The sequence below is a fragment of the Dermacentor andersoni genome, chromosome 11, assembly GCF_023375885.2.
Source record: "Dermacentor andersoni chromosome 11, qqDerAnde1_hic_scaffold, whole genome shotgun sequence".
In the NCBI taxonomy this organism is placed as follows: Eukaryota; Metazoa; Arthropoda; class Arachnida; order Ixodida; family Ixodidae; genus Dermacentor; species Dermacentor andersoni.
In genome coordinates, this window is record NC_092824.1 from 115,432,080 (window position 1) to 115,460,004 (window position 27,925).

The 27,925-nt window shown below is 42.7% G+C and overlaps 1 long non-coding RNA gene across 1 annotated transcript; it reads left to right on the plus strand.

Annotated features, from left to right (window-relative positions):
• The first annotated feature begins 2,237 nt into the window (after positions 1 to 2,237).
• On the plus strand, positions 2,238 to 27,894 carry LOC126539546 (uncharacterized). The gene is made up of 7 exons (XR_007601344.3): positions 2,238 to 2,306; positions 13,896 to 13,973; positions 17,100 to 17,226; positions 18,595 to 18,784; positions 20,049 to 20,116; positions 21,315 to 21,489; positions 24,641 to 27,894. It is a non-coding gene; the product is annotated as an uncharacterized lncRNA (long non-coding RNA).
• The last annotated feature ends 31 nt before the right edge of the window (positions 27,895 to 27,925 follow it).

Here is a 27,925-nt window from a genome sequence, read left to right on the forward strand (position 1 = left end):
TTGTATATAAGCAATGTCTTGCCATTTAATTAGCCATGGAATGCCCGAACTTATTTTCTCATCAAGGAAAATAAAACAAATTGCTCACATGTATTTTGACCATGGAGAGGGCAGGTGCGAACAAAAGCAACTGGAACACGGGACCTGGGGTCGAACTGCATCGCAGTGCCCTCTAGGAGACTCAAAGGAAAACAATAACTTCGATTACGCATGCTCGAAGGCCGGCGATCATAGTATGTCAATCAAAATGCCCTCTAGCAGCTTTGAAGCTGCGAGAGGGCATTGAGCATTGGAATGCAGTCGGTGGAAGCTCAGGTGTTACAGTTACTTTTGTACGTACGTTTACATTTGTAATAAAAAATTAGTCAAATGTTGTTTTGACAAAAGCTCAATTAGAATAGAATTATTCGTTCTTATACCATCCGGAGCTGAAACCTCGCTCCAGCATATTAAAAACGCTACTGTAGGTTGAATTTCCCTTGCTTAATGTAAGTTATTGAACTCTGGAACTATATATGAGCGTATCCTAGAGGATGCGTCAGGCATTGCAGCGTTAATGCTCATCTTGTGTGGATAACAAATATAAGCAAGTTTCATCAGCACCGACGCGTACAAGCACACACTTGTGTGACGCGATTGACAGGACGGAATAACTACACGAATCACGTCAGGCAGATACAAAACATTGACTTTGCTCTTTGTTCACAGCTGATGTACCAGTGGGAACTATAGGTCATCAAAGGCGGCATTACAGAAATGTTGTAGAAGACAACCTTTCTCAACATCACCGAGCCAGCAATAACATCCACGGCGACGCCTGTGAAAGCCACATCTCGGAGGAGGTGCGTCTTTATTGTTCGAGCGTGACTCTTAAAACGCAGAAAAACAATGGTGATTCGAGAAATTTACTCGCAGAGCGGCTGAACTTCATGAGAGTTATCCGACCATTTTAGTGTCTAGTAAGGCTGGTGTAATTAGTGGGTGGTCTGGTACATGTATACCGACCCATCCATTCATAGCGAGAGCAGCACGCCAGGGCAAAACAAACACGGATCAAGCATTTCCGCTCGGGAAGAGCAACGGCGCAATCTAACACATATGCGTGACCTCGCTTGAACCTAGTTCACAATATCAAAACCAGCAAGTGCCTCCAAGCGTCGCCCACGAATAGGATTCAGAACTACCTGCTCACGCGCTCTGCACGGCAACGACTTTGTCTGTGGTATACTTTCAGCGCAAAACTGAACAAAGACGCTAGCGAGATGAAAAAACACATTGGACAGGACTATTAAAATTATATTTTACTTGTATATCAGAGCGCATGTCTTCTTCGTTCACCCTAATAGGCAGGTAGTCATTGTAAATGTGAGCCATCTACGTATATTCGGAGTGCAGTATCTCACAAGGAACATAGACGGCAGGCGGCGCTGTCCGCGTTGTCTCGCAGCATTCATGACCACCTAAGAGGCGTTAACAATACGCACGTAATTTAATTCGCTCTTGCGGCAAAAGTAGGACGTCATGTGCGCGACATCAAAGACTTTCACGCCAGGACTTCAGTCTCCGTCGGCCAACTCGAACGCCTTCGTTAGCTTCCCGGCCTGTGAAATACTGGCTTAAAAACGGCAAGACGCGTGCAAAGTTTTAGTAAGAACCGGTTTCTTGAATCTACTTTGTTTCGGTAATATTAAAGAAGTACGTTGGTTTATGTTCAACTATACATACAGCAAGTGCGTACTTCAATATACAAATAAGGCCTATGAGCAAAACGAGAACAAGATGGATGCAGGAGCCAACGTTTTGACACGTGGATTTGTCTTTATCAAGGTCAATAAGGTTTACGTATTTCTTTCTGCTAATGATAAAATGGTAACGCGCGCGCTGAGGTATCACAGGCAGCAGAAGTTTGTTTCCATCTCTTTCTTTCTGTCGCAATTTCTTCATCAAAACGCCAAGTGGAGCGAATTGATAGGCTAATATCGTCCAAACCAGCGTATTTGCCTTCAATCCTTTGGCGCTGTTTGATTTCAGTAATTTCTTTGCACTGAGCAGTGGCCTTCGCCGAAATATCAGGTGATTTGACCTTGGTTGCTATTTTGCCTTGTGTCGGTGCATGTGGTTGCCTGCAAGAGACCTCACCTGCTTTCGTGAATGGCTTTAGATGAACGCCAAAATACTCGCCACTTTTTCGAAAAGACAACAGAGTGACTGAAAGAAAGCTGACTGCTTGTGCACGTAGGACATTCCCGTGGGTCGTTGTTCGGACAAAAGGGCCACGGACCAAGCTCCGCTACCCAGCAGACGAAGTGAGCACAAACTTTGCTGTTGCTTTCTTAGTTACATAATTCCGCTGAGTGAACTTGGAAGTATCTTGGAAGTATTCGATATTTATTTATTTCGCAATCCTGTCAACCCCTTTCCGGATTTTTACAAGATGTGTGCTTTCCTCTGATTTTAGCTGTAAAACGCTTTTCTTTTTTCTGTTGGCGAAATGACAGATCAACCATTGCACAAATGCGCTAAAGTTGTCGGTACGCTGAAGGCATATTCTTGTCATTCCATATTCCGAAACGTCGTTCAATACATGCTAAAGGTGCGTTCAAGGACTATTGCAAGCAGCTGTACGTTCGCTGGCGTTTTATCATGTTTTTGCTGGTTTATGTCGTGGCAACATTGGCGGAAAGCATGCCGAATCAGCGATACGCCAAGAACGGAAAATTACACTGGAAGAAAAAACGTTATGCAGATCCGAGGCACACGTTGGAAACCATTAGAAGCGAAGATTTATTTTTTAATTCTAAACAACTAAGAGCGATGCGTACAATTGTTTAATTGCATCCTTTGAAACAAGCAAACCCATTCAAAGTTTATGCGCGATCTTCGCATCGCACAATCTTTATATTGTGTACTACCATGTTCAGAAGCTCTATTGTAATGCAAACACCAAATTCGATAGATGCACTGTGTGAAACTTCTGCGTAGCTATGTCTCGAAGTCGAAGTGGATGTGTGATACTCGACTAGGGAAGAATGCCGATGACAGATGTATGTACAGAGTATTAGGCTGCATTTGGAATCACGCGTATTCGGGACATATTCGAGGCAGTCGTAATCTTGAAAGAAAGCGCGGTTCAGCAGCTCAGAGTAGACGGTCCCAGATGGCCATGTTCTCTCTGCTGTTGCACCTACGTGCTTATGTCTATGAGTATTCTTGAACAGCAATCTTATCAATATGGGAGAGAAGAGTTTCATCGATGTTGGTGAACGCACTAGGTTAAAATAAGGAACAACCAAGCTTATGTTACCGATGGTGCCTTATTAGAGAGACCGAGGCATCGCATATTTTTATTTTATTGCGTGTACTCGCTTTTTTTTTTACAATTTTGTAAAACTTTTTCTGCCGCCTTACTTATCTTCACTTGTGTTTGTAGCTTTCGGGAACTCCATCTTTATATATCTCCATTATTAGATATATTTGATATAATAATAATAATAATAATAATAATAATAATAATAATAATAATAATAATAATAATAATAATAATAATAATAATAATAATAATAATCGACATGATGAGAACACGATTACGACAAAATGACGTTGGCATGACGACGTCACGATGACTATGTCGTCGCTTGCATGACTACTTAATTGCATGACTGCTGACTGTTTACGGTTGAAAATCTTTAGTGAATAGCTTTTTTTGCGCCTTTCGCCCATTTTCGTGGGTGGTTGAGGGTCTGTGGTCGGACTGGGGAAGAAAAAGGCTAGTTCGTCCGTTACTTCGTTCATTACTTCGTTCGTTCGCTCGTTAGTTCGTTCGTTACTTCGCTAGCTTGCTCATTCGTCCAGTCATTAGTTGTTTGGTTCGTTCAGGCAATTAGTTTACATTGACGTTCACTGTCGATGATTTCTGGAAAACTTATTGCCGCCACAGCACTTACGTGGGTGTGCCACCGACGTCACAGTCGCCATCACATAGCTGTCACATCGCCATCGTTTTGTAATCTCGTGGTTGTCGGTGCTAGCATGTCGATGTCGTCGTCGTCTGCTTGTCAATGTCGCTATGCCGTCGTCGTTATTGTGTTGTCTTCGTCACACCACCGTGGTGGCTTTGTAATCACCGTCACGTTGGCGTCCCAGTCAAGTGTCGTCGCCATCGTCACCGCCGTTGCTGCCGTGCCGTCGTTTTGCTACAGTCGTGTTCACTGACTTCATCGCAGATTTAATGCTAACACTGCCATCATGACGCCCTCGTCATTCTTCGGCGCTTTCTTTATCCTTCCCATGGTGTCGTAGTCGTTGTGTTTTTTGGCTTCTCACGCTGTGTTTCTCTCTCTCTCTCGATTTCACACAAGCGCACGCTTGAACACGCACATGCAATCACACATTCATTATTCGACTCACGCGAAGAGTTTAAATCATCTATAGGAACACGGCTCTGGGCTTCAGCTTAGGGTGCGAGATAGGTAGGCATTCAAAGCCCACACAATGGAAGATAAAGTATTCACCACACAAACACTGTAAACAGTGCGGTAGGATCAGCGTCGATATGCGCAGTGCACAGGTTGCCCAATTGTTTAGACATGTGTATATCTTAAGCGAAGCTTTGTTTACCTCCCGGATTCAGCGTGGCAGTAGCTGCTGCTGGGTCGATCGGCACCTCGGCGGATCTTTGTGAATATATGTATATGCGAACGTTACATGCGCGTCGCGTGAAAATATGAGGTGCCAAACTTGTGTGTCATACTTCTCTGTACATACCTGTCATCGCCATTCTTGCATCGACAAGGACCATAAGTTGCCTTTGTCCTCGTGACATCGCTGCGTATACGTCTGACAATGCGCACAGGCCTGATTTAGTGTGTGAATTTCGGCATAGCTTACGAATGTTCCACCACTCCGCAGATAAAACGAATTTGACGAGGTAAAAGCTGACCTTTTTGGAAGATAAAAATGCATTGCATGAGACTAAACGCTCCACAAGATGATAGAAAACAAAATTCTAGGCAGCGCCATAAGTTGTATAGCGTTCGGTTGCACGCTTAGCTTAGGATTCACTTCACATAAATTCCAACGTATGCTTAGGATTTGCAAGATCTCGTTTTCATGTGCCATGCATCAGGCATTTCGAAGTTCTCATTCGGGGCAAGTGAGACATTGCAGGTTGTACAACAGCGTGACCAAATGAGGAAAAAAATTCTACTCCAGTCCATCCATTGATATGTTGCACTACATTATTTTTCATGTACTTTTCCTACTGTTCGTTCTTTTTACGTCAAGCATGTATACGGTGCATCGTTTTGAGCAAGATCATCAGCTGATAGGCAGCGCAAGCATATAGTCGTTGCTCTTCAACTTGCTACACTATAAACCACGTTATTGTATTCAATTCTTGACTCCTTGTACTTACAATTTACTTGTACTTACCTTCTCGCAAGTATGAAACTGCTGATAAAAAATTTACTATTTCGGCTCCTTGGTAATATACTACAGATATACTCATAGTGCGTGAGTGGACTGATAGAGCCTAGACGCGCAACCATTGCACGAACTTCTAACAAATAAATTTTAACGTAGGATAAATATTCATCCATCCCGAGATACCATAACATTTCATGCGCTGGCACAACTAATGCCACACTCACGCAGGAGAAAAACCAACCGGCACATTTGTAATGCAATACCCCATCGGGGTCTTTAAAGGAAAATAAATGATATTTTCCTTCTTCAGCATTTCAGCAAAAAGAGAACAAGGTGGAAGCGGGAGCCAACGTTTCGACAAGTGGACTTGCCTTTTTCAAGGTGACATATGCTTTCCTCGGTGTGGTAGGGTATAAATAGGTATGCTTCTCCTAAAGGAGGGAAGGGATAAAGCGGGTGGGTGCGGCAACGAGCGTGTTTTAACGCTCGTTGTGTTTTAACTAATGTTTCTTAAAGAATGTGTTTTAACGGCGAGGGTGTAGAATCGAGAATAACGGAATGCCCTGCACAAGGCCGGTGACATGGCCGCCTGTCAGTCAAATGTCAACGGCCATGTGTCAGTCGGCATGTCAACGGCGTGCACAGCAACCCTTTGCCACTGCCTCACTGGTGGTCGTGGGCTATCCTGTCTGTGAAAGAGATAGTAGGAGGAGCGGCAGAAACTGGTGCTCGTGAAAAAAATATCATCACCATCTTCATCATCAGCCTACTTTATGACCACTGCAGGTCGGACTCTCCCTGCTATCTCCAGTTACCCCTGTCCTGCACCAAACAATTCCAACTAACACCCTACGAATTTACTAATTTCATCGTACCACCTAGTTTTCTGCCGTCTTCTACTGCGCTTCCCTTCTCTTGGTATCCGTTCTTTAACCCTTATGGTCCAGTGGTTATCTAACCTGCGCATTACATGATCGTCCCAGCGCCATTTCTTTCACTTACTTTCAATTAGAATATCGGCTATACCCGTTTGCTCTCGCATCCAAACCACTTCCTTTCTGTCTCAATGTTATGCCTAGCATTCTTCGTTCTATCGCTCTTTGCGCGGTCCTTAACGTGTTCTCAAGTTTCTTTGTCAGACTCCAAGTCTCTGTCCCATATGTCAGCACCGGTAAAATGCACTGATTGTACACCTTCCTTTTCAATGATAATGGTAAGCTTCCAGTCAGGAGCTGACGATGTCTGCCGTATGCGATCCAACCCATTTTTATTCTTCTGTGAACTTCCTTCTCATGATCAGGGTTCCCTGTGATTGACCTAGGTAAACGTACTCCTTCACAGGCTTCAGAGGATTACTGGCGATCCTGAACTCTTGTTCCCTGGCCCGGCTATTCATCAACATCTTTGTCTTCTGCATATTATTCTTCAACCCCACTCTTACACTCTCTCTGTTAAGGTCCTCAATAATTTGTTGTAACTCATCTGCAGTGTTGCTGAATAGAACAATGTCATCAGCAAACCGAAGGTGGCTGAGATATTCGCCGTCGATCCTTACTCCACAGGCTTCCCATTTTAAAAGCTTGAATATTTCTTCCAAGCACGCAGTGAATAGCATTGGAGAGATTGTGTCTCTTGTCTGACCACTTTCTTTATAGGTATCTTCCTCCTTTTTTTCTTGGATAATTAAGGTAGCTGAGGAATCTCTGTAGATAATTTCCATAAAATATTACCCTGCTTATCTTTCAGTACATACATCTTGGTTTGGCCTATGCCAAACTTCCTTCTCACTGATTTCAGGCAGCGTCCATTTCTTACGGCTTCTTCAGTCTTTCTCCCGTTATGATTTCGAATACCACTTATTTTCGCCTTGTTGATCAGTTTTGACAGCTCCGCGATTTCTAACTTCTCTTGAGTTGGACACTCTCATTCTTTGTCTTTTCTTTATTAGGTCCTTTGTTACTTGGGAGAGCTTGCCTACTGGTTGCCTTAGTGCCTTGCCTCCCACTTCAATTGCTGCCTTGGAAGCCAGCCTAATTACGGTTTCATTCATTACCTCTATGTCATCTTCATATCTCTGTCCTAAGGCTGCATATTTGTTTGCAAGCACCAGACTGAAATTATCTGCTTTTACCCTTACTGCCTCAAGGTTGATCTGTTTCTTCTTGACCAATTTTACTCTTTCTCTTCAAATTGAGCTGAATCCTAGCCCTCACTAACTTATGATCACTTAACTTTACTGTACCTATCATTTCTGCATTCTGCACTATGCTGGGATCGGCAGAAAGTATGAAATCAATTTCATTTCTTGTTTCACCATTAGGGCTTTTCCAGGTCCACTTTCTGTTGCTATGCTTCTTGAAAAAGGTTTTCATTATTCTCAGATGATTTTTTTCTGCGAATTCTACCAGCATCTTTCCTCTGGCATTCCTAGAATTGATGACCTAGTTGCCAATTGCTAGTTACTAGCCTGCTTTTCCCCCATTTTTGCATTGAGGTCGCCCATTACTACAGTATACTGAGTTTGCACTTTTCTCATCGCTACACTCTTAGGCAAAGTTACACCCTTTGGCTTGCCCCTTCTGCCACACAACAATAATCGTTATCTGCCTTGATGCGTTTCCTTTCTTTAAAGCTGCGAGACCGGTACTTTCCAGTAACGAACGGCACGCGCGTTATCAGCATAGAACAGTTTACAACCTTTGGAGTGCCCCTTCTGATAACACGTGTGCCGTTCGTTACTGGAATGTTCCGGGCTCGCAGCGTTAAAGAAAGGAAGCGCATCAAGGCAGATAACGATTATTGTTGTGTGGCAGAAGGGGCAAGCCAAAGGGTGTAACTTTGCCTAAGAGTGTAATTCGATATCTTCATAAGACTGAAGTACTTTATCATCATAGTTACTGGATGTTAGACCGTAGGCTTGTACTACCTTTAATCTATACCTTTCATTAAGTTTGATTACGACTACTGGTACCCTCTCATTAATGCTGTAGACTTCATCAATGTTGCCCGTTATGTCCTTATGAATTAGGAATCATATCCCGTATTGCTTCTTATCTGGGAGACTTCTATAGCAGAGGACATGACCGTTAGTCAGCACTGTATAAGCCTCACCAGTTCATCTAATCTCGTTAAGGCCAATGATATCTCAAAGAAAATCTGATAGTTCCTCAAAGAGTATTGCTAAGCTAGCCTCAATCGACAGAGTTCGGCTGTTAAAGGTTGCCATGGTCCATTTCCATTGGCGCAATTATATATATATATATATGTAATACTGAAATGAAACAAGTAAATAAATAAATAAACTAAATGAAAAAAGGAAACAGGCGAAGAAAAAAAACAAAAGAAAGAAACGAAAAAGAAAGAAAGGAGACAAAAAAGAAGAAAAAGATACACTGAGCAACCAAACTAAGTGTTGTTGCCTATAGCTTCAAATTTAGCATAGCAATTAGATTGTAAAGTTTCCTTTGAAACGTTTATGCCTATTGGTTGCAATGTCTTGAACTTATGGATAAGGTATCTTTCTATGTATTTTCTTTCTCGTTCAGAACGGAAATTTGACTGTAAGATGTAGAGTTTAAGTTCATCAAAGTTGTGACCTGGTTGTTTGAAATGCTCGGCGACGGCATAGCGAAGCTTTTTGGCTGTGTCCGCGTGATGTCCGTTTATTATGACGTTTATTCATTGTCCCATTTCGCCGATATATTGTTTCTTACAAGAAGGAACGTTCAAGCATATAAATCACATCCGAACCTTACAAGTAAAGCTAGTTTTGACTTCGTGTGCATAATTATTTGCGGTACTTTTAATTTTAGTGTCATTTTGAAGTTTCATGCAGGTTTGGCAGCTGGGGCTACAACATGTTTTTATTATGGGGAGTGATGTTGGCTGACTTTCGCGCGGTCTAACATGACTTTACATGTTCTGTTGCGGTGAAAGGTAACCCTTGGTACATCCGAGAACACTTTTCTGAGACGCTGATTACTAGATAATATAGGGTGGTATTTTCGTAGGATGTTCTTTGTTTGGGAGTGCATTAGAATATTTGGTTATAAAGGCTTATGGTCCGTCAGATTCTGGTGTAGGCTGTTTCTTAGCTAATTCCGACTGTCTCTCCAATCTTGACGCAACATCATAGGCTCTATCGAGAACAACTTGTGAATAGTTTCTTTCTGCTAGCGTTGTTTTGAGGTCATTTAGGTGGTGGATATAGTGGTTATCTTCGCTGCAGATTCCTCTTATTTGTTTCGCTTGTCCGACAAAAATTGTTTGCTTTCAGTGTCGCGGGTGATGACTGTTGTAGTGTAAATATTGCTGGCTGTCTGCTGGCTTCTGGTGAAGTGTCGTTCTTGTTTTTCCGTTTTCTATGTAGACCGTCGTGTCGAGGAAGTGTATTTGACTAGGAGACTGGTGAGCAGTAAATTTAATACTTGGGTGAAATCGATTCAAATCGCTAATTAAGTCGGTTAACGCGCTTGTGTCATGTTGCCATATGACACATATGCCGTCGATGTAGCGAAGACAGGTGTGGGGTTTTAAAGGGCAGGATTGCAACAGGTCTGCTTCAAGCTGTACCATGAAAATGTTCGCATACGGGGGAGCGAATGGTGTTCCCATGCTAGCGCCGAACGTTTGCTGGAAGTGAATACAATTGAATTCAAAATAGTTTAGCGTGAGAACTAACCTAATTAGCGACAGGTAAACTTCAGGATCATGCGCTTGGGGATTGATTGCGAGGTGTTTCGATACGACTTCAATTCCTTCACTCATGGGTACGTTAGTGTAAAGGGCAGCAACATCCAAAGTGACTAGAATATAGTGTGGTCGGAAAAGATTTGGTTGGCGTTGATGCTGTCGATAATTCGAAGGAAGTGCGGCGTGCCTTGAACAAAAGATGAGAGGGTGGTGGTGATGTTTGACAAGTGGTGATTTAAGAATTTATTTAGTGACTCGGTAGGTGTGTTGTTATTAGACACAACAGGATGACCTGGGATTTCTGCTGCAAATATTGCTTCGACGGGAACTTTATGTATTTTAGGAAGAAGATAAAAGCGGCATGCTTCCGATGCTTTATGGTGACGCTTCATGACGTTTCATGATGCCAAAGAACAAAGATGCAGGTACAAGTTCGTATGTGATTTATATGTTTGAATGTTCTTTCTGTAAGATGCAATATATCTTCGAAACAGCACAATCCATGAACTTCAGATTAAACGGACATCGCGCAGACACAGCCAAAAAGCTCCCCAAAGCCGTCGCCGAGCATTCCAACCAACCAGGTCATAACTTTGATGGACTTAATCTCTACATCTTACAGTCAAATTACCGTTCTGAACGAGAAACAATATACAGAGAATCATGGCTTATCCATAAGTTCAAGACACTGCAACCAATAGGCATAAACGTTTCAAAGGGAACTTTAGAATATTTTCGCTATGCTAAATTTCAAGCTATAGGCAACAACACTTAGTTTGGTTGCTTGGTTTGTTTTTTCTTTTCTATTGTTTCTTCTTTCATTCTTTTCTTCGCCTTTCCTTCCTTCCTTCCTTTTATTTATTTATTTATTTGCTTATTTATTTATTTATGTTCTCCTAATCTTTTTTTTCTTCACGAGCACCAGTTTCTGCCGCTCCTTCTATTATCTCCTTCAGAGACAGGATAACCCATGACCACCATCGAGGCAGGTAACAGTGGGGTGCTGTGCGCGCCATTGACATGCCGGCTGACACGCGGCCGTTGACATGTGACTGACAGACGGCCGTGTCACCGGCCTTGTGCAAAGCACTCCTTTATTCTCACTTCTGCACCCTCGCCGTTAGCACACCTTCGCTCGTTGCCGCACCCACCCGCTTTACTACTCTTCCCTTTAGAAGAACCATACCTATATATACTGTGCCGAGCAAAGCATATGTCGCTTTGAAAAAGACAAGTCCACTTGTCGATACGTTGGCTCCCGCTTTCACCTTGTTCTGGTTTCGCTCATCGTCTTGAATTTCCATCTCCCGCCTTCCCCCCTGTTTTCCCTGGATTTCTTCAGCATTTATCGCTTAACTTTGTTGCTTATTACCCAAGCTAACCGCGTTGGTTCGTCTGGCAACCCATTTCACCTCATTGCGTCTATAAGTGAAGATGACCGTTAAAAAGATAATCAATGAAAAAGGAAGCTAACACAGAGGCAAAAAATGAAGCAGTCGTCATCAAAACCAGTAGCGTATTTATGTCATCTCTCAGCAATTTCCAATAACCATTGTCTAGCCTGAGCTGGTTTTAGGTTATGCCAGCGATCTTACTAATTTTATCACATTATCTAAATTCCTGCTGTACTCGACTAAACTTTCGTTCCTTTCGCACCTGTGCTGTAACTCTAATAAATTACCGTTTATCTCTCCTATGCATTACATGGCACGACTAGCCACATAATTTTTAATGTCAACAAAACATAGGCAACACGCCTATACTCTAATCCACAGCGCTGCGTTCCTCCATCTGAACGCGAGGGCTAAGATTTCTCATCTCAATATTTCTTGTTATTTTCGAAGTCTCTAGTCCTTATATTAGTACCCGTACAATGCAATGATTGTACCATTTGAAGGATAGCGGTAAGCTGCCGATCATAATTGGGTAATGTATGCCGTATGCAATCCAACCAATTTTACTTTCCTGTAAAAGTCCTTCCTTTCGTCATGATCACATTTGGCAAAATGTGACTTGATATATGGTATTCTAGATGCTTACTTATATTCACGAATTCCGTTCTGTGGATGGGGAAAACACGGGGAAGGCGGGAGATGGAAATTCAATATGATGAGCAAAACTAGAACAAGGTGAAAGCAGACGCCAACGTTTCGACTAGTAGACTTGTCTTCAAGGCGCCTTGAAGAAGACAAGTACACTAGTCGAAACGTTGGCGTCTGCTTTCACCTTGTTCTAGTTTTGCTCATCACTCTCTGGATAGGCAATTCAACTTTACTTTAGGCTTCTGTACGTTATTATTCAAGCTTACTCTTTCCTTCCGTTGGCTCAGTCATACCATACAGTAATACCTTTAACACCAATTCCCATATTAGAAAGAAAATATTATATACATTTGAGAATGTCCGCACCAAAAAGGTAGAATGTTATAACCAAGAATTGACCCTTGTAACAAAGCTCATCGCATGCACAGCGATACTTAGGCGGCATGGGTAAAAGGTGAAATCTGACATTCGGCAATTATACCACACACATTGCGTAGGGAAAACTGCGTATCGTGTTAAGCAAAGATCGAATAAGCATAAGCCAAACGTCAGAAGAATGTGCTCGTGGCGTCCAACTTTCAGGCATTCGGTAGTCACCGACAATTCAAGGAAACTCAAATCCTGCATGCTTTTAAGAATCAACTACGGCTAGGGAGATACCCCAGGCAAAAAAAGAAACAAAAAAAAAACAAGCCCGGTTGTGGGTTTATGCGTTAGCGTCACATGACATTGGTTCTCGTCTCACGTGAGAAATAGCCATCATGGAGTGGATGGCTTAGGCCATTCTGAACAACCTGTAATGTAATGTAGCGCTTCATTGCTCCATTTTACTACGTGTGAAAACCGTTGTTTTGTGCTCGTCCAAGTTAGTGTCCTCGCCATAATTATCAATGTGCAAAGGCACCTTGAGGAACTACCCAATTATTGTTGCCATGGCATCAGCCCTGCACATTTGCATGTCGTTGTGAATGCAGTATTCGCTATTTATGTCCACAGAAACGCCATTTGCATCTCATGTAGCTATAGCAGGCTTGAGCAGCAGGCACCAATGGCGACTGTAATAGTTAAGCTTAACCAAGTTAGTGGATCACGTCAAGCAGACTTTTCTCTTTGTTTAGAGTATGTGGCAAACCAACTAAAGAGTTATTCATTGTTTCTGACATGCAAAAATTCAACTGAACCAGGTTCGTCCTAGTGGGCATTTACTATAGTACCCAAGCAATTGCGACGGCTTTTGAAATGCTGCACTTGGAATTTCAGACATAGCGCCAACAAGGAAATATCGAACATTTTCAACTCAATTTGTCTGAATTCACACTTCACTCAGTAATATAGTTATTATTATTATTATTATTTATTATTATTATTATTATTATTATTATTATTATTATAGTAACATAATATAGTTGAGGAAAGGGCGATAACATCGCATGGGCCACTGGGAGGCTAAGTTCACCTGCACATTGAGTTCCAGTGTTGGTGAGGAACAACGAGGCAAAGCAAAGGACGACCAAGGTGTTGCATAGGAAATTTTAGTGAAGCGTTCACCTAAATCTAGAGCAGTCAATATCACTGAAGAAATCAGTGACATGCACAGCCCTGGGACGGCCACAACTGTCAAAATTCAGTATATTTGAGGTGTGCATCAACGCTGATGGAGTCTGGCAGGATGGCAAAATGTATTAGGCTATTCTTTTTCCAGGGAGTTTTAATGCAGTGTTGATTGAAATGAATTAGTTTGCAGGATTTTTGGGGAGAAGGCAAGAACCTTTCTGTCGTGCCGGAGGAAGCACCTGGCGTATTTGTTACAAACTGGTATGTCCGTGAGATGTACAAAGGTAAGATACGTGCCAACAATTGCTTGTCGACTAATAACATAATAGTATAATTTGCATCACGGAGTGAATCGTAAGCACACGCTACTAGTGGTGTGCGAATATTCGAAAATTTGGAATAACAAATTGCGTATTGCCCTATTCAATTCAGTCTTCAAATCGAACTGTCGCTCTTTGTAAGCTAGAATGTTTTTCGAATATTTCTTGACCATTTTTAATCGTCAAATGTGTGTTAAAATATAATAATCCAGCGACAGTACTGTAATGTTCATCCCTGCAGCCACGTAAGGCATACAATTGAAGTTACGCGATGAAGCAGGCTACGTATCTCGAGAAGCCAGATTTTACCGCCTTTGACAACTTAATATTGTAAAAGCTGATAAAAAATGTGATATTTTGCTTTGGATAAGATGTATGCATTGCTAATGTACAACCTTTCGTTGAAATTTCGTGACACGTACTCCTCTTATCGCCAAACTGGTATGAGAAAAACATTGGTCGGAGCCACCGTAGCTGTAGGTGATCGACACCCGAGTCAATTTTCACAGCTTGTGTCAGAATGGTGGGAAAGTATTGTAAATAGAGTTGTTGCAATAAAAAATTTGTTTCATTTTCCATCATCGTGCTGCTCTCTGAGAACCACATATAGCACCGTAGCATGCCTAGTTATGTTTTAATGTGAAGAAGTTCATTAAAGGTCTCCTCTGGTAGATACTGCAATTCTGTCACAACGGCTATGTTAAAGAGGCAGACACTATAGCAAAACACAATTGCAAAGTGATATTAGCTAACAAAATGCCATAATTAAAGTTAATTAATCATGTTGGAGTACATGTCCTAATCGTGGAATTGAATCAATGCATGTAATGAAGTAACGTTACTTTAACAATAACCCCTTAGGTTCGCACTAGAATTAAGAAATATCTGCGGTCAAATGCATTCATTATTTGCTTAAAACATGTAAGCAGTCCATTTTCTACACTGTTTACAGTGAGAACTGAAGCACCAATGCATTTCACCGCAGATTGCTAAGAAAGAAAATGTTTGCTCAAATATTGCTTTGTTCCACTTCACCTTCAATTTCTCACTTTAATCATGTGCACTAAAGTCCACTAACCTCACTAATTATAATACTAACGTTACCAAGCTAAATTCACTAATTACGAAGTTAAAAAGTAGGCTTTTGTTACTGAGTTAACGTCACTTTGTAATTTGTGTAGCAAGTATTGTCCACCTCTAAGTAATCTAGCTGACGTGGTCAAATTGAGATATTTACCACAGGATACTTTTAGGTCAGCTTCTATTAAAATAGATAATCCTGTATAACCAAACAGGTTTCTCAGATATTTAATTTCTGTACTTTCAAGTCCAGAATATTAGTATGGGTATAAACCTGCTGCCATATATTCAACATCCAACTGAACATTGTACTAAATGGAGGCTCAGTAGTAGTTATAATCTGAAGAAATGTTTCCTGATAATGCCACACCTGTCACGTAGCATCAGGATAGCTGACACGGGTAGTCTTCTTACCGTCTGTGATATCGCCAAATAGAAGTTGATAGTGAAAGCCGAGCCAATCCTAGACGTGATCCTGGTCGAGCCTTGTCCTTACATTGCAGAAGATGGCTCGCAGAGTCGCGGAGATGAAGGCTGACAAGAACAGACAACGAAAGAAAGGCACAACGTTGCATAGAGTTTCTCACCATATTGCCTAGTGGGAAATCTGGCGCTGCTGCACTGTGGTATGCATGGGAGTGCTCGTATATTGTGACTTCGTATTGGCATCGTTCTCAGAGAGCCAGGCAAGCCCCGTCGCGTCTGTCACAATGAACCATTTTCTACTAAAACAGGACGCAAAAAGCTGTTTTAGCTTTATTATTACACAAAAACATGTTTTATTCAACTATGAGAATTTGTTATTGCATGTACAATTATATGAAACGTAATAAGTGCCAACGGGCCGCTAAAGTTGGAGAACAGACGACAAGATTCGCGCTCTCTTTGAAAGAGTTTGTCGTCTGTTCTTACTTTTCTTTGCTTGGTCATGTATTGTAGGTGAGTAAAGATGCAATATGCGTGAATGGAAGCATTTTCTGAATGTTTTACTTTAAGAACGCGTTATTTGTGTAGCCATATCCACGTTTTAGACGAAGTCTCTTACAACGCTAGCCAACATAAGCCTCGCAGACACATATACCGTCATTCCCATGGCGGCATGGCGCCCCTTAAACTCCCACAGACAGTGGCGCCAGATTTCCCTCTAGGTGTTATAGTGAGAAACTCTATGCAACGTTATATGAGAAAGTGTAGATCAGTGCCCGTCTGTGCAGACAAGAAAAGAAGGGAGAACACCACAGGCTATACTATGCCATGTTTCTTTGCCTTCGAATTTATTTCTAATTTTATGTATAATCAGCATAATCCAGTGTGGCAAGTAGTTTAATTGTATGACTAGTGGCTACGGCATTGTGCTTCTGTGCTCGAGGTTGTGCGTTAGATACCTGTGGCAGTGATCATATTTCGACAAAGACGAAATTTAGACACTCTCGTGTACTTAGGCTTAGGTGCACGCTAGAGATCCCCAGCTCGCTAAATTAACCGCTAGTCTCCCCCTACGGTGTGCTTCATAATAATATGCCGGTCACGAAAAATTAAACTCCACAATTCATTTTTTACAGCGAAGCTCTACGCCTAGGATACCGGGGTTTCTTCGTGGCCTAAGGCTGACAGAAAATAATCATCTATGGCTCATACCCCCAAATGCAATGCCTCATACCTCCGTAGTGCAGATGCTACAAGCACTCGGCGAAGTGTAGCGAACAGCGCTTGCATTCTTTGGAGTTACGCGTGCAACATACAGAAGAGCATATATTTCCATAAATAGCAAGGTCAAAACTAACATTAGACCCACATAATTGATAAGGCGCGTCAGTGCCTTATGGAAGCACGTAGCGCTCTCCGCATGTGTTTGCCGGTAGAGATTAGTGTTGCGCAAGGTGCCGTGGCGACGGTAACTTGGCTGTAGCATACGAATAAGGGAATGATGTAAATACACTTTCGTACCTAAAACAACGCTTCTTGCAATTGATTTGTATTGCGACAGTGCTATGGAAAGGCCACGTACGTGAGGACTCCTGAAGAGCAGCGCGCATGCGAGGAGCGGCGAATTCCTCTTCTCTCTGGTCCAGTCACAGCAGATGCCCGAAATGGCCGCGCAAGCCAAGTCGCAGGTCGGTGAAAAACGTCTTAGGCTAATAATTAAAGTACATATCAATGTCGCCACATGAATAATTTGAATCTACGTCGCAATAAGTACTCGTTCTAGTTGTCGTTTACAGCTTCGCGGTCCAACTATACCTTCACAGTGTGGATCGAAGACCGTTTTTTCACAGCAAGTGCTCGATAGTGCTAGTAACAAAGGCTTAATGCCATGGCAGCCAATGATGAAGGACGAAAAGAACAAAAAAGTGCTAGGCTTGTTACTTGATATTACCACAGGATGCAAATGTAAATATTATGTTTGTCACTTGATATTGTCCCAATCATAGGTGTCAGAGCAAAGGTTACACCACGCAAATTACTAGGGAAAATATGCGTAAAGAACATATTGAACGAAAAGGAAGTGCGCTTTCTTTCCATATCCTTTTGTTCTTAGTAACACATAAAGCACAACCTTCACTCGCGCATAAAATAATTAGCATGGTTACAAGCTGTGTTAACCTAGACGCTATGTGAGGGATACAAACACGTACAGGAAGTTTATTAAGTATGAAAGCGCACACCTACTCCAATTTAAAGAACTGGTAGCAAAAGTGTGAGTTCGAACAGAACTTTCTGACGGTTACTAAGCTATCATTGTGAAGAAGGATTGGTCTGGTGAGACTTCATTAATTTCGACGTGAAAAGTAAACGCCAATAAATTTCATTTGAAATTAAATCTGTTCAAGTAGGCAGATCAAAAAGTGAGCTTTCCACTACACATCGTTGACTTGGAAATGGCTGTAGAAGTGTCCAGTGAGCCGCAGGCATGGGCAATGTTTATTGAAGACTGGCTCCAATATTCCTTGTAGACTCGTGAATGCCACCATAAGGAAATATTCAAAGAAATTTGAATACCAAATTCTTCGACAATTTCTTACCAGACAATCTTACATTCAATTTAGATTCAAAATTTCGATTGTTCGTGAGCTCGCACAATAAAAATAAGTGCTTGAAGAATTTCAGTAGCACAGTTGAAGGATTTATTGTTCATGGTTTTAGAAGCACTTGCAATTGGAAAGTGGGATGAGTCTATTGTATGTTAAGGTGGTTGGGTGAGCTGCGTGATGACAAAATAATGCAGACAAGTATCTCTTGGTTACCAAAATAAGGAACAATCCTTGTCAACCCAGTGCTGATCCGCGTATGTAGAAAGTAAATATCTTTTCAAACAGAAAAAAACACCTCTTGACGATCCTTCATTGATTGTTAATACACGGGGATGCAAAGCGTTCGAGAAGGTAGGTTTTACGGAAACGTTAACAAGGATTGTCATAAATATCTGAGACTGGGAGATCATAGAAAGATTGTCGTTACAAAGCATCCACTCACATCCACAGGGCCAACGTCTGTCCAAAGAATCCCGGCCTTTAGACGTCCATGGGGGCGTTGCCCAGAGGACCCGGGTCGGAGAGCGCCCCTTGTCAGCGCCTTAACGTCTCGACCAAGTGCTGGACTCGCTGACTGGAGTCGAGCATCGCCTCTGGAGATATATTGTCCAGCGTGTCCAGGTCGACTGCGGTGTGCAAGGTACACTGTAGAATTCTTTGTGCGTCATTGTTTCACTTTATCCTCCTTAATTTGTTCTTCCTTCCCCCTTTCTTGCCCTTTTTTTGGCTTTGCTGCTATCATTCGCGCTCATCAGTGAGTCACAGTAAGCGAATAAACTACTTATGTGCTCCGAATGCTTCATTTGCGCATTTAATAAACTGCACTTCAAAGCGTGCAATCTAATCACCGGAATTTAGTAATGTGAATATATTTGGATTTGAAGACCGCTCTATATGAATGATGAGAAGGGAAGTTCCTCATACGAGAACTATTCGAAAACTATTCGAAATCTATTCTATAATCAATTACTTTCGCTTCTGACACTATTCGATTTATAGATGATTCGGTTTTTAAAGTTACTACTCACACACGCCGAGTGAAAATCAAGTACAAGCGAAATTGTGAATGAGAAAGATGAAGGTAGGTGTCATGATTGTCCCCAAAATATAGCAGACGCCCATCGTGCTCGTTCAAAGCAGGTGCAACGACTGCCTGTGACCTGGCGTGCAATTAACGTTCAGTGGCACTAGTTTTCAGAGGCATATATTTTAATAGCCTGAAGCAACGTAGGCTCACGTTGCTGTCGAAGGGGTTCTAGAAAGCCGGATAAGGATAGTCGATGTGGGAGAAGTACGGGAGCAGTCCACGTTGCTTGCTGTGGTAGACCATCCGGCCCGTCGATAGGATGGCCACTGGAAGGGAAAAGAAAGATATCGATGTAGAACTTGGCACTTTATTTATACACGTGGCTAGATGCAAACTATGAAAGCAATTCGGCCCCATCCAAATATTCAAGGCTCCTTTCTTCACTGAACTACAGTTGCAATTAGTACTAGTTGTAATACAGCACGAAATCTATATATACTGTTTGATGTGCATGTGCTGCAAGACGAACCTAAAATTAAATTTAGAACGATACTTTGCTGATAGGCAAATCTGACATGGTAACCAAAAGTTCTAGTTATATTAAGGGAAGGCTTCGTATTTACACCAAGTCTGGTGCATCCACGCAACAAGAGCAGATCGAATGACTGACTATCCATACTTGTGTATTCGTCTGTTTGCCAGAGAATAATTAAGATAGAAAATCATAATGACATGTAGTTCTGAGATAAAAGTCGTCCAACTTGATTTCTTTGCTTTAATCGTATCCTCAGCCTTCTCTGTGCATGTTATGCAATAGACTTTATTCGCCCAGTTGCCAGCACAATCGGCAGTATATTACCGTATTCTCACATTTCAGATGGTTTACACGGCTGTATCCTGCAGGTGGCGATCTACCTCGTGTCACTATGGCGACGATGTTATAAGGTGGGTGGGTGGATTGTCAATATGACGGTCCACATATGTTGATCGTCATATTGTGGGTGGATTGTCAGATCTCACCCACTATGTGGATCGTCAATATCACGATACACATAGTCATGAGTAAGAAGTCATAGTCGATGAGCAAGAAGCTGTCGAGGATGTCCATGCCAGAAATTGGTGTGTCTGGCACTACCATATCTGCTTTAACAAATGAGAAGTAGCTGCATGAAAGATATAAACATCACTGAAGTGTGTTATCATCAGCAAGCATCATCAGCAGACAACATTGCGCCCAGATTTAAAATGCAATGCGTAAGGCCGTGAAGTACTGTTAGCAGTTAGAGTAGAAGAGAACGTATGGTGCCATTGAATGTCATTGAATGCTCATTAGCGGTGACAGTTTTGCGCATAGCTCGTGGGATTGTCTCGCATGGAGTCACGCCGTATGGAGTACAGCGGATAGGTGGCTTGCATAGACTGCCCACAGGCGTCGCACCTCTCGCTTAGTATTGTAGGGGCAAGGGGATCGCATGTTTCATACTGGTTATGCCCTAGAACACTAATGACGACTGCAAAATGTTAGGATACTAATGTGAAAGAGAAACCTAGAGGTGAAGCTCTTTTGCACTAGCTTCTATATGGGCCCATGCTGCCCTGTTTGCCAGTTCATGTCGTACCGCAGTGGTAACTGGTTGCTTATTGAAATAACGTAATCGTGGAGAACACAATTAGCCGCATAGCGAACTAGCCATGGATGTGGTTGATAATTGTGGAGGCTGTTCGACGCGGCGTCATTTTAACTCCGCCTGCAGAGTTCTACTTTAGTCTTTAGATTTGACCTGTTGCAGTGTTCTACTTTGGTCTTTAGATTTGTCCTGTTGCTCTCCTTTACTCGTTTCTTTTTCCTCCCCTCCTTCCTATCTTCCATTTCTGTGTTGCTGTCACCTCCCTTCAGAGGAGTAGGCAGGCGTTGTGCCCCTTCCGGTGGCAGTTGCCAGCCTGCTCCTCGCTTTCCCTTTCCTGATACCTGTGTATATGTGTATATGTGTTCAAGACAAATAATAATAACGTAATGAACGGCACGACATTACTGCTGACTGCACCCTAACGTGGCTGTAATTATTTAGCGTGGTCAATGAATCAATAAGCTCAGGAAGACACGTAGGCTGCGATTCTCACTGTGGCCTTGGTATCGTCCTAGGTCCACCTGGCCCCTGTAGCAGTGACGGGAAATGTATCCGCTGCCGCGCGCTCATGTGAGGCCACGGGGGCCAGTTGCCAGCAACGGAGGCGGCACATTCCTCCAGTCTTGCCGGTGGTACGAACACTCCGCGATGTCTCCCCGAAGCCGGATGCTCCAATTTGGATGTCGCTTGGTAAGGATGTCCAGCAGGGTAGAACCTTCTTGCTCTGCATTTTCAAGTGCAAAGAGTGCTCATATGAGTGACTCGGCCACTCATATGCGCCGATATGTACGTTTTGTAACGTTTCGACATTATTTTATGCCAATGATACACCGTTTCCACAATATTTGAAGCTAACAATTAACGATCTCTGGCTGCACATGTCGATGTAAGCAAATGCCCCGCTTTGGTTAATCCGACAGGCAAAGGCTGCGCTTTAAGACTTATTGAATATGCGAAATGTCTGAACAATGTGTAAGAGGGATACAAAAAGCGAGCTTCAGGCGCGGATATCAGCATCAACAAACTACAAGGCAGCCGCTACCGCAGACGGAACTGAGCGCGCCTTTAAACACCGCAGTGCAGGCACAACCGCGTGCTCAGGCTTGCTCATCCAGTAGTCGGTGAGTGCGAGATGCTTCCCCGCAGAAACCAATCGCGATCTACGAAACGCATAACCGACGCACACTCGACGTGGGCGCAGCTGCACAAATCAACGAGTGAAATCCCCAGCTCCGTTACAAAGCGTTTCCAGCGGCATGCGACAGAGGACAGCACAGCAACGTGAAAAGAGGCAGATTAGTAACCAAAGCATGCTGTAAACTACTTGTCTTTTGTGAGCTGGACATTTTCATTCTAATTCTGAGCTTCGTAATAATTTGATAGCACTTCATACAGCACTATCAAGGGCAGCATCAACGTAAATTCAAACGTGACCTATTCTGAAAATATTCAAACATGTTGTTCCGTTTCAAAGTTCGCCTGCACTTGTAAATGTGCTTTAAACTAGGATTCTAAAATGAACGCTCGCGACTTCTACTCCATGCTTAACAACAGTATACCTAGTAATTAGATTACATGCAATACCGTTAACAGGCATTGCAGTCGGTTATTTTTTGGTCCTGTTTCTATTTATGCTGATGGTACAGGGATTCAAATGGGAAATATAGCCAATTTACAAAAAATAGGCCTTCGTTCTAACAGCGTGGAATTTCTCGACCGCCTATGAAACGTTTCGTTAAGCTAGTTTGATGTGCGCCTTGCAATCGGAGTAGATAAGCACTCGTCTCTGCATCAGAATTTACATACTGTGCGATTTTATTACTTGGGCTCATGCTTTTGACACACTTCGGCTGTCTTCACAAAGCTGAAGTGTGCCATTGACAAGTCAATATTTGAAATATTCAGAGCTGTTTCCGATTAATAAGACGGGCAAAAATATGGCCTATATTTCCAGGCTAGAATTGTCCCGCATGTAGCACGTGCGTTGTAGGGTTCGAAAGTTTAGGTCGTCTCCTCGTCTAGTTTATACGAACTCTGCCATTTGCATCCTTGCTTGCCGATGAGCAATCTGATTATGAGTATTTTTCGTAGACAGATTCGGGCATGCTATTACTAATTTTCCGCATGTTATGATGCGTTGTAATTTGAGTGTGACCATGTTTTTTACCGTACATTCTGTATCATGTTTTTTTTTGTACTTATCACCCAGAACTGAATAGATCAAGGAGCACAATAGAGGCTGAAGTACAATTCAGGAATGAAGTTAGGGATAACAGCAGAACCAACCTTCTTTCCAGAAACATGCATCCAGAATATAATATCGAAAGTAGAAAGGCAAGAGCTAAATCACTCTTGCAGTGAATAGAGCAGCAGAACCAAATGGCAGGTATTGTTGATGCTACCTGGGTGAAAGGTAAAGAAGCATATACGGTCATTGTGTCAAATTCTCAACGGAAGGTGCAAGACTCTTTCACTTTTTACCAAGGACCCCATGGTGGCGGAACAAGCGGCAAGTGCTCTAGCCATCAGGAGTAATAAGTGGGCCTGTATTTACAGTGATGCAAAAGCCGCTATAAAATGTTTTGATAAAGGCTACGTACACTCTTAAACAAAATTACACCACCCTTTGGGTCGTATCTTGCCACACAACAATGGTCGTCGTCTGCCTCTTGCCCGCATTTCTTTTCTTTAACGATGCTTGCCCGGAACTTCCAAATGACGAACGGCATGCGCGTTATCAGCATAACAGCATTCTCGAGAGGAAAGTAACAAGCGCAGCGTTTTCAAGAAAGGAAACGCAAGTAAGACAAGTGACGATTATTGTTGTGTGGCAGATATACACACCAAAGCTAAACTTTTTCAAAACATTGGGGTTATGCAGACTGAAATCCGCTGGTTTCCTGCGCATATGAGGAAAGTGGACGAGACGGGTAAACCTCACGAGGGATTCCTGCTAAACCTCACGAGGCACGAGGGATTCCTAACAATGACAGTCACAACCGAGCCGTTCACCATCAAGCCGGGGAAAACAGAGATCATTACCTACTTTCAATGACATTACCAAACATTACTATCTAGGACGCAGGCAATTCCCATTGCCACATTCGAAACTGAACAGGGCTCAGGAAGTGTCACTGCGCTTATTGCAGACAGGTACATATCCCATGCCGTTCCAAAATAATAAATTTTATCCAGAGAGGGAGATTAAGATGGACTGTAACCATTACAATGACATCATCGGAATCAGACATATGCCGCCGGGGTGTCGCGCGACTCTCCCCAACCTCGTTGAAGAATGGAGACAGTGAGCTAAAGGATTCAAAGCCCATTGCGTCAGGACCAACCAAGGGCCGTCCAGAAGGCCCATGATGTCGCTGAAGGGCTCCGCCTGACATTGCTAACGTGGGAGCGGCCCGCCTTGGCTTAAAAAAGACAAGCCCCCGGACCTCATTTCAATAAATGTTTTCACACACACACACACACACGCACCGCACCTCATTAACAATGTAAAGCCCCCCTTACACATTGTTCCGATGAGTAGCCTGTAAAGTGCTGTGCCTAAATAAATAAATAAATAAATAAATAAATAAATAAATAAATAAATAAATAAATAAATAAATAAATTGTTCTATAGTTTACATGATGTGGTCAATGCCCCGCGTAAGCGGCGCTAGGAATTGTAGCCCGTAACTTTTCTTTTCTTACTGTCCATAGCACCGACTGTCTATCGAAGCCTATGCGAATTCCTGACAACTGGGCAAAACATGCCACAAGCATTTCTTTCTCCCTGAAGATGTTGACGGCCCTCTCATTTTTTTTCTTTTCTTTTACATTTCTATAGCAGCGTGCTCACCCGAAGTGGTGATGATGGCGAGGATTTCACCACCACGGAATTTGAATGACAACCCCTCGACCGGGAGCAACTTGGTGTGAGACCACCGAACAGCCGCTGACTCAGGCTCGAGAGGTTCAGCTCGAACGTCAGGTCTCGAACCTGTGTCTGAGTGGCCACATTTATCGTCACGACGACGATTCAATTGGAACCATTACTGAAAATTCCACGAAACTCGTGGATACGCAAACACAAAAATAAAAAGGCTCAACACAGCGCTGGCCATAGGGCCAGAAGAAGACGACGATGGCGGCGTGTAACGCCGATGACGTGCAAGACGACTCATTCTTCGTGTACCACTAGTCGAACCAATAAGTGTTTGCGGGGTAGTCCCTGGGTAGCCTAAGGAGAGTTTTGGGGCGGGTAATCAAAATAGAGCATTGATAACACGGGGGCGTACCGAGTTAACGAGTTGGTAATGGCTGAGGAAACACAAGGAGGGTAATGTTGGTGGATGGCATGAATAGCCCAAAAAATGGAAAACCATGCACGGCGGCAAAATGTGGAGATGTTCACAGCAGCGTATTCTATTTGCGTACTGTGTTTTCCACCAAGCCACGAAGGTGGTTCGGTACCCTTTTAACCCTGTAATGCACAACGCACATTCTATATAGCCGCTTGTTACGTCGTAATTTAAATGTGCGCGTGCGGAACACAAGTGGCGATATTAATTCATCAGCCTATTTTTACGTCCACAACATGACGTAGTCCTCTCCCAACGATCTCCAATTACCGCTATCCTGTGCCAACTATTTCCAACTTGCGAATTTTCTCATCATGCCACCTCGACTGCACTTCCCTTTCTTGGCACCCATTTGGTAACTCTAACGGTCTACCGGTTATCCATCCTACGCATTACATAGCCTGCCCAGCTCTATTTTTTCTAATTATGTCGATTAGAACATCGGCTATTCCTGTTTACCCTGCGATCTAAAGTGCTCTTTTCCTGTTTCGTTACGGTACGCCTAACATTCTTCGTCCCATTGCTCTTCTCGCGGTTTTGTTCTCGAGTTTCTTTGTGAGTCTCCAAGTCTCTGCCCCTTATGTCAGCACCGATAAAATGCACTGATTGTAGACCTTTTTCTGCGATAGTGTTAAGCTCCCAGTCAGGACCTGGCAATGCCTGCCGTATGCATTCTAACCTATTTTTACTGTTATGTCAATTTCCTTCTCTTGGTCAGTGTCCTATATGACTTTTGACCTAGTTAAACGGGCTCCTTCACGGACTACAGTATGAGTGGCGATCCTGAAAGTTTATTCCATTGCCAGACTATTGATCAGGATCTTCGTGTTCTGCATAATCTTCAACTTCACTCTTATACATTCCTTGTTAAGGTCCTTAATCATTTGTCGTAATTCCGCCCCAGTACTGCTGCACAGCTCATCTGCAAGGGGAACGTTGCTGAGATGTTAGCCGTTTATCCTCACTCCTAAGCCTTTTCATTTTAATATCTTCAGTGCTCCTCCCAAGCATGCAGTGAATAGCATTGGAGAGATGGTGTCTCCTTGCCTGACCACTTTCTTTATAGGTACGTTTCTACTTGTGGAGAACGAAGGTAGCTGTGGAGTCTTTTTAAATATTTCCGAAGATACTGACGAGTGCCTCCTGTACTTGACCACTTGATGCGTCTATGACTGCTGGTATCTCTACTGAATCGAAAGCATTTTAGAGGGGCTTATTGTACTCTGCACATTTCTCCATTACGTTATTGATGACAATGGGGTGATGTATTGCAGAACAACCCTTCCTGAAGCAAGCCTGTTTTCTTGGTTCACTGAAGTTTGGCCCTTATTGGAAATTATCTTCGTGAATTGGTTGGAGCCAATTGCAGTTGGGGTTAGCAATTAGCTAAGCAATCTAATTACAAACTACGGTGCTAGCTATCTCCTCATACAATCTATTACTTTCAGTACAAACGTGCCCTCCATGGCGACAAATGAAGGAAATTATAGGAATTTTTTTTGATGTAGAACTGTTTGTGCATTACAGGGCTAAATGCTCCTCAATACTATTGGTGTTAGTGTTGCATGTTTTCAACAGCAAACTATGCAAAGTAAGTATGCGAGAACTCCAGGAGCCAGCGGCCTCGTTAGCGGACAACGAAGCCTGAACTGACCAGCCACTTCTACTGCTTTTCACAGCGCATCTCGACGACCACACGTTGAGTACGTTGAAAAAAAATATCGTAATGACTTGTGATGCGCGAGCCTCAACTGGCGCCTGAGTATTGATGGGCAGCAGGGAAACTTACCCGTGCAGTTGGCATCTTGCGTAAGCTCAGCAACCGTCGTATATCAAATCAAGTTTGTTTTTCCATAAGGAAATGCAGGGAGGCCTGAACAAAAACGTGAAAACTAGTTCACTTGAAGGTTCAGGCCCCCGTTTACATGTCAGACAGCCGAGGTGACCAGGGAAAGAAATAATTAGTAATATAATTCAGTCTCAATATGAGAGATACAAGCACAGGTATGAGTAATATAAGGGGATGCAAAAAAGAATGTGAAGCATAAAACAATGTGAGCGGGAGTAACTTGAGAGAATTATGCAAAATATATACAACAAATCTACAACGTGTCCTACAGTTGCATAAATGGGCGTAAAATGTTTTATTTACATGTTCTATTGCAATCTCGTTCTCGTGCAGATAATTCAGATGAACAGGGGGAGAGTCGAAGCATCTCCGTAGAAAATGATTGACGAGCCATTGAAATGTCGCATGTACTTTCGTGCTGTTGTAATTGTATCGCGTACTTTTCTTAAGTGCTCCACCCTCTATTGGAACGAACAGCTGTGCGCTTAGCCAAAGGCTTCCTTAAAGCTGTTCCAAATATTCGGCCTCTAGAATCGAAATTGCGTTCTCTCGTGCGGCTACCGGCTTTTGCAAAAGTTTTTGACAATTCACGAGTAACCGCTAAGAGGTTCTGAAACTTTTCATTTCCCGGCCAGCGTTAATTCTGACCTGCATACTTGCGATATACTTCCGATTCCTGGCAGATATTGTGTGGTCAATGAGGAATTCGATATTTTTTGTACAGATTCAAAATAATATCGTATTTCAGTAATTGCGAGTGCATAAAGTAGCAGCTGAGAAGATCACTCTATACACGGTCTCCTCTTGATTTTATTCGTTGTGTGTGTGTTCTGCTTTACACACCCAAAGAAATGCTTTACCTCGTGTAAGACCGTTAACGAAATAAATGTTTCGAAATAAACGTTCCATTGAATGAACTCAG